The sequence below is a fragment of the Staurois parvus genome, unplaced genomic scaffold, assembly GCF_062004578.1.
Source record: "Staurois parvus isolate SC_StPar_1 unplaced genomic scaffold, SC_StPar_1.0 ptg000145l, whole genome shotgun sequence".
NCBI lineage: Eukaryota > Metazoa > Chordata > Amphibia > Anura > Ranidae > Staurois > Staurois parvus.
Genome location: NW_028317941.1, coordinates 1,641,925 through 1,652,843, shown reverse-complemented (window position 1 = coordinate 1,652,843; position 10,919 = coordinate 1,641,925).

Sequence of the window (10,919 nt, the reverse complement as noted above, 5' to 3'; positions counted from 1 at the left end):
GCCAGGTCTACCCCAAAACCACCGAATAGTGCGGAGAAGAAATCACCTGGAAACAGGCCAACTCCCTGTGAACAGCCCCAATAGCTACTTCAACTGGCATAGTCTCGTGGGTAACCTGCGGTGGTTGCAGGGGCCTGCCATCTATTGCCTCGAGAACCAATGGGGTAACTCGAGCCTGCAGGGGAATGGAGTGCTGGGCAGCAAACGAGCTGTCCATAAACAACCCGCCGGCCCCAGAATCTACCAACGCCTGGGCCGTCACCGAGCCCTCCGCCCAAGAGAGGACAACGGTGATCAGTGGCTTATCTCTGCGGAACGCCGGGGACGAGGAGACTCCACCCAAGATCTGTCCCCGACAGGATCTCAGGTGCGAGCGTTTCCCGGACGGACCGGACAGGACTGCCGAAAGTGCCCACCAAGACCACAGTACAGGCAGCGACCCTCCCGACGCCGAGCGACCCGCTCCCCCTCGGAAAGGCGAGCAAACCCCAGCTGCATGGGCTCACCACCAGACAATCTATCCCCAGGAGGCGTGGGAGGAGAGGGAGGAATGGGTGGGATAGAAAACGCAGGTGCCAGTCGATTGGAAGGCCTCCGCAGGCGTTCCTTGAGTGAAGGCCTCTCCCTGAGCCTAGTATCAATCAGGATCAGGAAGGAAATTCACAGGCAATTCCCAGCTCCACAGGCAATTCCTTGGCTGCGATCTCGTCCTTTAATGCATCAGAAAGACCCTGAGAAAACGCAGCCACCAGAGCCTCATTGTTCCAACCCACCTCTGCTGCCAGGGTACGAAACTCTATGGCGTACTCGGCCACGGTCCGTGAACCCTGATGCATAGACATGAGCAGCTTGGCAGCCGAGGCGGAGCGAGCCGGTACATCGAATACCCTACGGAAGGCATCGACAAAACCGGAAAACTCGTGAATCACTGGGTCATTCCTCTCCCATAAGGGATTCGCCCAGGCCAAGGCCTTGTCTGAGAGTAGTGAGATGAGGAAACCCACCTTTGACCTCTCAGTCGGAAAAGCGTAGGGGATTAATTCAAAGTAAATCCCCACCTGGTTAAGGAACCCACGACACTGACTCGGCTCACCCCCAAAGCGCTGTGGAAGAGGGGCTGAACCGGTCATACCTCTGGACACCGCGGGTGCCGCATCAGCAGCGGCGGTAGGCACAGCAAGCGGAACAGCAGCGGGAGCGACCACCGGCCTAATAACACCAGGAGTAAGGTGCGCGGTGCGTGCCAGCAGAGTTTGCAACGCCTGAGCGAACTGATCCAACAGGAGATCCTGTTGATCCAGTCTGGCGACCAACATTGGAAGTGAAGGCGTACCTGCACCGTCAGGATTCATGGCACTTGTGTAATGTCAGGGCAGGGCTGTGGAACGGACAGGTAGGCCTAGTGGCAGGGTAACGCACTGGCTGACGACAACCACCACCAACAGACTGAAGTCCCTCAGGGCGCGGAGTCTAAGTCCCAGGCTGCCCTTCACCAGGGCCCCTGATGGTGGGGATGGACTTGACGCAACCAGGGACCAGGTCGCGGCCCCCGAGACACCCCAGCTGCGGTAATGGCCGCCGCCAATGGCGTGTAGCTGGTGAGAATGACAATAGCGTAGTCAGACAAGCCGGGTCAATAACAACGGGACAAAACAGTACAGAACAGTAGACAGAGAATCACAGGTCACGGGCCGGGTTCAGCAACGGAAGGTCAGATCAAAGGGAAACACAGAGAATGGTCTTAGTCACAAGCCGAGTCAGAATACCAGAAGAGTCACGAGCGTATACACAGAGCTGTAGCAAGACAAAGACACAAGACACAAGTGCAAAGAGCATGTGCAGATCCCAGGCTTATATGTACTCAGCCACACCCCTCTGGGGGATGGACCTCAGAGACCTGAAGGCATAAAAGATTCCCATCATGCTCAGCAGAAATCCAAGATGGATGCTAGCACATGGAGTAACATAACCTCTGGGAAAAGGTAGGACCTTGACAGTTACTCAGGGACACAGAATTGTTACTCAGGGACACAGAATTGTTACTGAGGGACACAGAATTGTTACTCAGGGACACAGAATTGTTACTCAGGGACAGACACAGAATTGTTACTCAGGGACACAGAATTGTTACTCAGGGACACAGAATCATTACTGAGGGACACAGAATCGTTACTCAGGGACACAGAATTGTTACTCAGGGACACATAATCGTTACTCAGGGACACAGAATCGTTACTGAGGGACACAGAATCGTTACTCAGGGACACAGAATCGTTACTCAGGGACACAGAATTGTTACTCAGGGACACAGAATCGTTACTGAGGGACACAGAATTGTTACTCAGGGACACAGAATCGTTACTCAGGGACACAGAATTGTTACTCAGGGACACAGAATTGTTACTCAGGGACACAGAATCGTTACTCAGGGACACAGAATTGTTACTGAGGGACACAGAATCGTTACTGAGGGACACAGAATCGTTACTCAGGGACACAGAATTGTTACTCAGGGACACAGAATCGTTACTCAGGGACACAGAATTGTTACTCAGGGACACAGAATTGTTACTCAGGGACACAGAATCGTTACTCAGGGACACAGAATCGTTGAATTAAAGAGTATGTCAGACAACACGCAGAGGAGTGGCAGAGGAGGCAATGTTTCAGGAGCGAGCAGACGTGGCAGCAGAGGAAGGGGTCGAGGCAGCACTAGTCGCAGCCAGAGGCCAGTGCTCCCGGTGTCATCCAGCGGTCGTGTCTCCACCGACAACCCTGCCGTCATCGATTGGTTGGCTCGGTCGTCTTCCTCTTCCCAGGTCACCTCTGACACCTACAGCCAACGGTCGGTGGGTACCTCAGACACAACCGTTAGTTGGCATGGCCCGGGAGCAAGCCCACTGAAATCACGTGTCCTCTACCTGCCCCTGTCCTTTGGTGTTCCCTCACCAAGCGAAGTATCGCATGCTGTGGGCTCAGCCCCACTGTACAGTGAGGAAGAGCTAACAGAGGGCGGTGAGGAACGGGGGGAGACATCCGCCTCTTCAGCAGCCAGGCGAAGAAGTACTGGCGAGGAGAGTGGCTCGGTAGCCGGTCTAGAGACAGGTCTGTCTCCTGACCCACACGCAGCCGAGGGGGCTAGTAGTGAGGCGGAGACCCTAATTGATGATGATGAGGCTGATCGCACTTGGCAGCCTCGTCGTCATCAGGCTATTGCTTCTGCATCATCAGGAGAAGAGGGTGCCAGCTTGGCAGCGAGCAAAACAGTCGGTGGGTTGCCCAGGAGGCAGCAGGGTCGCAGCAGTGTCAGTGGAGGCAAACGGCCACGGAGTAGAGCACCAGCTCCACTGCAGCCTACCACCATGGCCAGTAGTGGTGCCGGTGTGCACGGAGGAAGTAGCAGTCAGCCAGTGAGGAGTAGCGGGGGCAAAGTTTCCTACTCGGCGGTGTGCCAATTTTTCGTCAAGCCGCCCGAGGAAGTAAACGTAGCCATATGTCGACTATGTGGCCAGAAAGTCAAGCGTGGCCAGGGGGCCCATGTTGGGACTACAGCGTTGCGTCAGCATATGCAGCGTCGCCATTCGGTGGCCTGGGAAAACCGTGATAAAGATACGGCGGTTCTGCCTGCCCCAGCCCCCGCTCCATCACCCGCTCCGTTACTTGCTCCGTCACCCGACGTCAATCGCTCTCTATCAGCCAGTCAAGGCTCCAACACCTCTGCTGAGGGGAGTTGTCGCTCGTTGGCATCTTCCGCTCGTTCAGATGCTCCTTCTCCTGCTACTCCTCTTCACGGATTCCGTCAGCAGTCTTTCTTGGAATCCGTTTCCAAGAGACAACAGTTTGCGAGCACGCACCCGACGGTGCAGAAGCTGAACGTCCTCCTGTCCAAGTTGCTGGTGCTGCAGTCCCTCCCTTTCCAAGTGGTGGACTCAGCACCTTTCCGAGAAATGATGGCTTGTGCCAAGCCGCGGTGGAGAGTGCCAAGCCGGAATTTCTTCGCCAAAAAGGCAGTGCCAGCCCTGCATTCACATGTAGAAGAGATGGTGGGCCAGTCTTTGAGCATGTCGGTCTCTGCCAAAGTGCACGGCAGCGCCAACGTGTGGAGCTGTAACTACGGTCAGGGACAGTACATGTCATTTACGGCCCACTGGGTGAACGTGGTGCCGGCACAGCCGCACCAGCAACTTGGACAGGTCACGCCGCTTTTGCCTCCACGTTTGCACGTCCTTGGTCCAGCAAAGATGTCCGCCTCTACCACCTCTTCTTCCGCCGTGTCCTCAGCCGCCACCCCCGTGCCAAGTCCCATTACCCGACCGGCATATCACATGTGCAGGGTGCAACGGTGTCACGCTGTGCTGCACCTGGTATGCCTTGGCGAACATAGTCACACAGGGGAGGAACTTCTGAGTGTAATGAACAGAGAAATCGACAGATGGCTGTCTCCGCGCAAACTGAAAATCGGAACCATGTTGACCGACAACGGAAAGAACATGGTGTCTGCTCTGCGTCAAGGAAGGTTGTGCCATGCGCCATGCATGGCTCACGTGTTCAATCTGGTTGTCAAGCGGTTCCTAAAATCCACCATCCCACTGCAAGACATCCTTAAAATGTCACGTAAACTTTGCATGCATTTCAGCCATTCCTACACCGCAAAGCACACCCTCCTTGAGCTGCAGCGGCAGAACGGAATTCCACAGCATCGCCTGATCTGCGACGTTGCAACAAGGTGGAATTCAACCCTACATATGTTAGACCGCCTTTACGAACAGCGAAAGGCCATCACCGATTTCCTGATGTTACAAGCGGATAAAGGTACTCCCCTGTGTAACTTAGATGTCAGCCATTGGCAGCTCATGCGTGACACCTGCCGCTTGCTCAGGCCCTTTGAGGAGGCCACGCTATTCGTGAGTCGGCAGGACTATGGGATGAACGACGTCATTCCTCTGTTGCACGTCCTGGAACAAATGCTGTTAACAATGGCTGGTCAGGGTGCGGTAGACGTGGCGCACAGATCTCAACGCCACATGACCCCTGTGGGGGCAGGACAGGAAGAAGAGGAGGAGGTAGAGGAGGACATTGGTGCTCAGGAATTATTGAGTGAAATGGGTGGTTTTTCCACTCAGCGGACAGGAGTGGAGGAGCAGGAGCATCTGGTAGAGGAGGAGGAGGAGACAGAGGACCCAGACGCACCGTGGCAGTATGCTGTGGAGATGGAGGCAGGGAATCCCTCGCATTCCTTGGCACAAATGGCCCATAGCATGCTCGGTTGCTTGCGTAGCGACAGCCGAATAATAACCATCAGACAGAGGGATGACTTTTGGCTGTCCACCTTGTTGGACCCTCGCTACCGTTCAAAAATGGTGGCCTTTTTCACACCTGCTGAGAGGGAGGCCAAAATAACGTACTATAAAAACCACCTATGTAGTCAGTTGGTCTCTGCCTTTCTGCGCCAACGTCCATCCTCAGACACTGTGGGCCCTCTGCGCTCGCGTTCTGCTGCCATGGCAGCAGGGGAGGGGTGGGGTGGTAGGAGCAGTGGCAGCTCCACCAACAGCGGCTGCCTCAGTCTGCAGTCGATGATGAGTAGCTTTCTTCACCAGCGCAGTGAGGAAACTACTAACCAGCCGCAGCAGCAGCAGCATCAGGTGGACCTGGAGCAGGACCTCAAACAACAGGCTTGGGCCTACTTGGACAGCACCCTGCCAACCGAGGTAGACAATCCCCTTGACTACTGGGCAACGAAACTTGACCTTTGGCCCCAACTAGCTGAATTTGCCCTTGAAAGGCTGTCATGCCCGGCTAGTAGCGTGGCATCGGAGCGCGTGTTTAGTGCGGCAGGAGGTATTGTAACTCCGCGGAGGACACGACTGTCCACCCAAAGTGTGGAGAGACTCACGTTTGTGAAAATGAATCAGGCGTGGATTAGTCTGGATTTCAAACCACCAGTTCCTGACACAACTGACTAAATCCGCCATGAATCATGCCCCAAACATGTTATTATTTTTAACATAGGCCTCTGTATGGCCTTCAATTTAAGCTGCTTACGCTTCGCCACTCTGCCATGGGCCCCTGTACCGCCTCCTCTTGCTGCTGCCAGGTCCAGAGTGTGTCATGGGTCCCTGTACAGCCTCCCATTGCTGCTGTCTCCATCGCCACACTCTGCCATGTGCCACTTTCAGGTCTCCTCACACTGCTGGTGGGTTCCATTTTGTCATAGGGTGCTGGCAGATTGCGGGCCTCCCATTGCTGCTGCCAGGCCCGTAATCTGCCATGGGCCCCCGTACCGACTCCTCATGCTGCTGCCAGGCCCGTAATCTGTCATGGGCCCCTGTACCGCCTCCTCATGCTGCTGCCAGGTCCAGAGTGTGTCATGGGTCCCTGTACGGCCTCCCATTGCTGCTGTCTCCATCGCCACACTCTGCCATGTGCCATTTTCAGGTCTCCTCACACTGCTGGTGGGTTCCATTTTGTCATAGGGTGCTGGCAGATTACGGGCTTCCCATTGCTGCTGCCAGGCCCGTAATCTGCCATGGGCCCCCGTACCAACTCCTCATGCTGCTGCCAGGCCCGTAATCTGTCATGGGCCCCTGTACCGCCTCCTCATGCTGCTGCCAGGTCCAGAGTGTGTCATGGGTCCCTGTACGGCCTCCCATTGCTGCTGCCAGGCCCGTAATCTGCCATGGGCCCCCGTACCGACTCCTCATGCTGCTGCCAGGCCCGTAATCTGTCATGGGCCCCTGTACCGCCTCCTCATGCTGCTGCCAGGTCCAGAGTGTGTCATGGGTCCCTGTACGGCCTCCCATTGCTGCTGTCTCCATCGCCACACTCTGCCATGTGCCACTTTCAGGTCTCCTCACACTGCTGGTGGGTTCCATTTTGTCATAGGGTGCTGTATGGCCTCCCATTGCTGCTGCCAGGCCCGTAATCTGCCATGGGCCCCCGTACCGACTCCTCATGCTGCTGCTAGACCCGTAATCTGTCATGGGCCCCTGTACCGCCTCCTCATGCTGCTGCCAGGTCCAGAGTGTGTCATGGGTCCCTGTACGGCCTCCCATTGCTGCTGTCTCCATCGCCACACTCTGCCATGTGCCACTTTCAGGTCTCCTCACACTGCTGGTGGGTTCCATTTTTTCATAGGGTGCTGTATGGCCTCCCATTGCTGCTGCCTCCACCGCCACACTGTGGCTCCACACTCTGGTTTTGGCCCCGTGACTGCCCAAATGAGTGAAGTGTGCGGTGATTCTAAGATCGACGGCACTCATCTGCATGTCATACTGACTGACAGTATTATTTCTCTTCCCCAGCAGACTCCAAGGGCATTTAAATTAAAGGTACAGTGTTCTGCACTAATATAAAGGCTCTCTGAAGCCTAGAAACACCCTTTTTATAAGTTAAATTCGCAGCGAATATATTCGACTCGAATCGAATTTATTCCGCGAATTCGCCGAATCGAATTTTTGAATAATTCGCTCATCTCTAATTGTGAACACAACTGTATATCTTGCTTGAGCAAAATCCACCAAAATGTTAGACAAGCAATAAATGACCATGCTAACTTACAATGAACAATACTTATGTTAAGTCTTGTGAGTGCTTCTGACCTGGATTTCTAATTTATATATAGATATAGGTTTACAGTTCTAAGTTTAATTATTTATGTTCTGCATGCAGTAAAAGAATGAATGGGAAGAACAATGTTTGATAATCCATACATTATAACTGGAAAGAAGCAAGGACAAATCCTGGGGGGAGGCAGAAGTCGATAACAGAGTGGGTAATGGTAGCTAAAAGTGAATCAGTGTGATGGACAGGACCTAATGGAGGAAGGCAAGAGGAATAAATAAGAGAAGAACTGGTGGTTGAACTCATTAAATATTTGTGACAAAGGTAGGGGAAAAGACTGAACTGCAGGTGGCCACAGTAGAGATTATAATGGAGGCAGGGCCGGTGCTAGACTATTTTGCACCCTAGGCAAGACCAGCTACTTGCTCCCCCCCCCCACTCCCCCCCCTAAAAAAACTTTAAAAACAGTAGAAAGTATTAAATCAATAAAACATGAAACTGCTAAATTTCCTTTAATTTGCAAAAATAAATTGCATAAGGTGCCACCAGCACCAGTATTAAAAACAAAATCACGTGTCATGGATGGACTGTATCTGTAGCTGGCCACCCCGGGTCACACTCACACAGACACGAGACATCAGAATCAGACATTACCTTCCTCCTAAGGCGCAGCTCCACCTCCGCTGATGAATGGGAAGAGAATAGCTGGAACTCCATAGTGATAAGCAGTCACCAACCAGCCTGCAGTAAGGGACTAAGTCTGAGAGCAACACTGGAAGGAGCGGCAGCCCAGTTGCTACACTGACCCAAGATACCCGGAATCTTCCTCTGTCCTTTCTTCCTCTCCCGTTGCCCCTCCCCTCAGCTGAAGGATTATTCATGATGTAGCAGCATCCCACACAGAGAGAGTGCCGGCCTGTGTTGCACCCAGGCGCACCTAGGTGGCAGTGTGCGCCCTAGGTGGCCACCTAGTTTGCCTAGTGGAAGCACCAGCCCTGAATGGAGGCTTATAATGGGGAGGGTGAAAGATGTGCTGTCTGGGCAGGGGCTGGAATATCAGAGTAGGGCAGTTGCCTTGTGTTATGGAGAGCAGACTAGAGATGCTTGGAAAATCAGAGAGACTAGTGACATATAAAAGATGAAGAGCAGAAAAGAGGGAGCTTTTATGATGCAGAACACATGACAAAGGCAGGCCATAGACAAAGGCAATTTCTGCAGGACATAAATGTGCTTGATTCTTCCATCAACACAATCAGTGTTGACAGGGGAACCCTTCCCACCAAGCTATTGTGTTCTCCCGGAGGGAGGGGGGGGCTGGGGCTATCAGTGGAAGCCAATAAGAAAACAGTGATTGATGTAGTATTGGAAGGGATTCGAATTTATACTAGGGCGCTGAGAGATTCTAACTTCAGCTTATTCAATTACACTTTGGTAATAAATCCTGGAAGGTGATTGGTTCCTATACAGAGCTGCACCAGATTTTGCATTCTTCACTTTTAGCAAATAACCCCCACAGTGTTACCACCTTTTCTGCAAAGTTTCTGTAGTATTGATTTCTCTATAGAAATCATCTTAAGCCCAGGTTCGACTTTGTGGATTACTTGGCTTGCTCACCGTTGCTGTCCCAGTAGGGAGGCAACACTACTAAAATATCTGCCTTATCTGGGTAATGCAAGGTTTGGCAAAAAGCAAAATGCTTCAAAACACATTTGCCTTTGATGATAATGTAACACCCTGCTAGCATTCAGAGTTCAGGATGTTAAGAGACTCAAGGTGGCAATGTCCTGCAACTTAGTGGCACACACTCTGGCGAAAAGCTTTGTGAATTTTGTAGGCTGAACTGCAGGACTTTGTTAGAAGGCACTGAATTAGGGGACTACATTTCCCAGAGCAGCTGGCATATAAAGGAAGGCATGAAGTGAGCTGGGAGAAGGTGTGAGTGAGGAAGGTGTGAGGAGAAGGCTGTACAGAACGCTTCAGGACCAGACCAGGCTGCACAGAGATGTGGTTCAAGAACCGCAGAGAAATGATTCAAGAAAGGTCTGAGGAACACAACAATGAGCTTGAGGTTCTGCAGATCTCAGTCCACCGAGCATCTGTGGGATGTGCTGGAAAAACAAGTCTGACCCATGAAGTCTCTATCTTGCAACTTACAGGACCTAAAGGATCTACTACTGATGGCTTTGAGCTAGATACCACAGCATACCTTTAAAGGTCTAGTTGATGTCTCAACTAGTCTGGGCTGTTCTGGGTGCAAAAGGAGGGCCTTTTCAATATTAAGTAGGTGGTTATAAAATTATGGCTGATCACTGTATGTGCTTTATAGAGTTCATATTTCCACAAAGTGACTTTCTGATTTCAGTTTTGTGACATCCAGAATTTAACGAGGCTTCACATATTGTCAATTTAATTTTTGTTACTTTGAGGTTACTCTGCAGCATTTATTTTGCTGTCTGAGCACTGGATTTCCATTGTAACTTTTTTTTTATAGTTTTGATATTAAGCTAATGTGTTTAAAAACTGAGTATTTCACTTGCTCAGGTAAACATTCTTAATGCATTTCTTTACTGGAAGTATGTTGCAAGCAGTGTAAAAAGTGGCACATTGCCATTTAGACTATAAAGACATATAGGGGTTTATTTACTAAAGCTGGAGAGTCCAAAATCAGACTCCCTTCTGCATAGAAACCAATCAGCTTCCAGGTTTCATTGCCAAAGCTTCATTGAACAAGCTGAGGTTAGAAGCTGATTGGTTTCTATGCAGAAGGGAGTCTGATTTTGGACTCTCCAGCTTTAGTAAATAAACCCCATACTGGCACAATGCCACAAAGTCTACCTGTGGTCAGGTGCATTGCTTTGGCCAACCATGGCTCTCACAATGCACTTTGAGAGCACAGTGCATTTTAGGGCACTCGATGCTCTTACCGTGTGTTCGGTGAACAAACGACTGGACGATATTCAAGTCGAACTTACATTCGACTTGAACATCAAGCCCATCCCTAGTCACAAGCTTTTTTAATCAAAAATCACATTTTACATGGAGTAGACCACTTTGGAATATATAAACATTAGTGTATCACTGAGAAGCTATTTATTCTATAAATAAATATTCCAACGTCATGTCAGCTATTATAATATAACATAATGGAAACGGCTGTAACCTACAGCAACCACTCAGCAAGCATCTGCTATACCCTGCTAAAAGAAAGAAATCTGGTTTGAAATGAACGTAGTTCTGATGATCTGCAATTGCTTTATTAAGGAAGACTGCAGGTATTTTCTGTAACAGACAGGGGTCTTGAAGTCTGGTTTTGCTGCCCAGACGTTGCAGCTGTGCAAGCCAAACCTCAGGAAGAA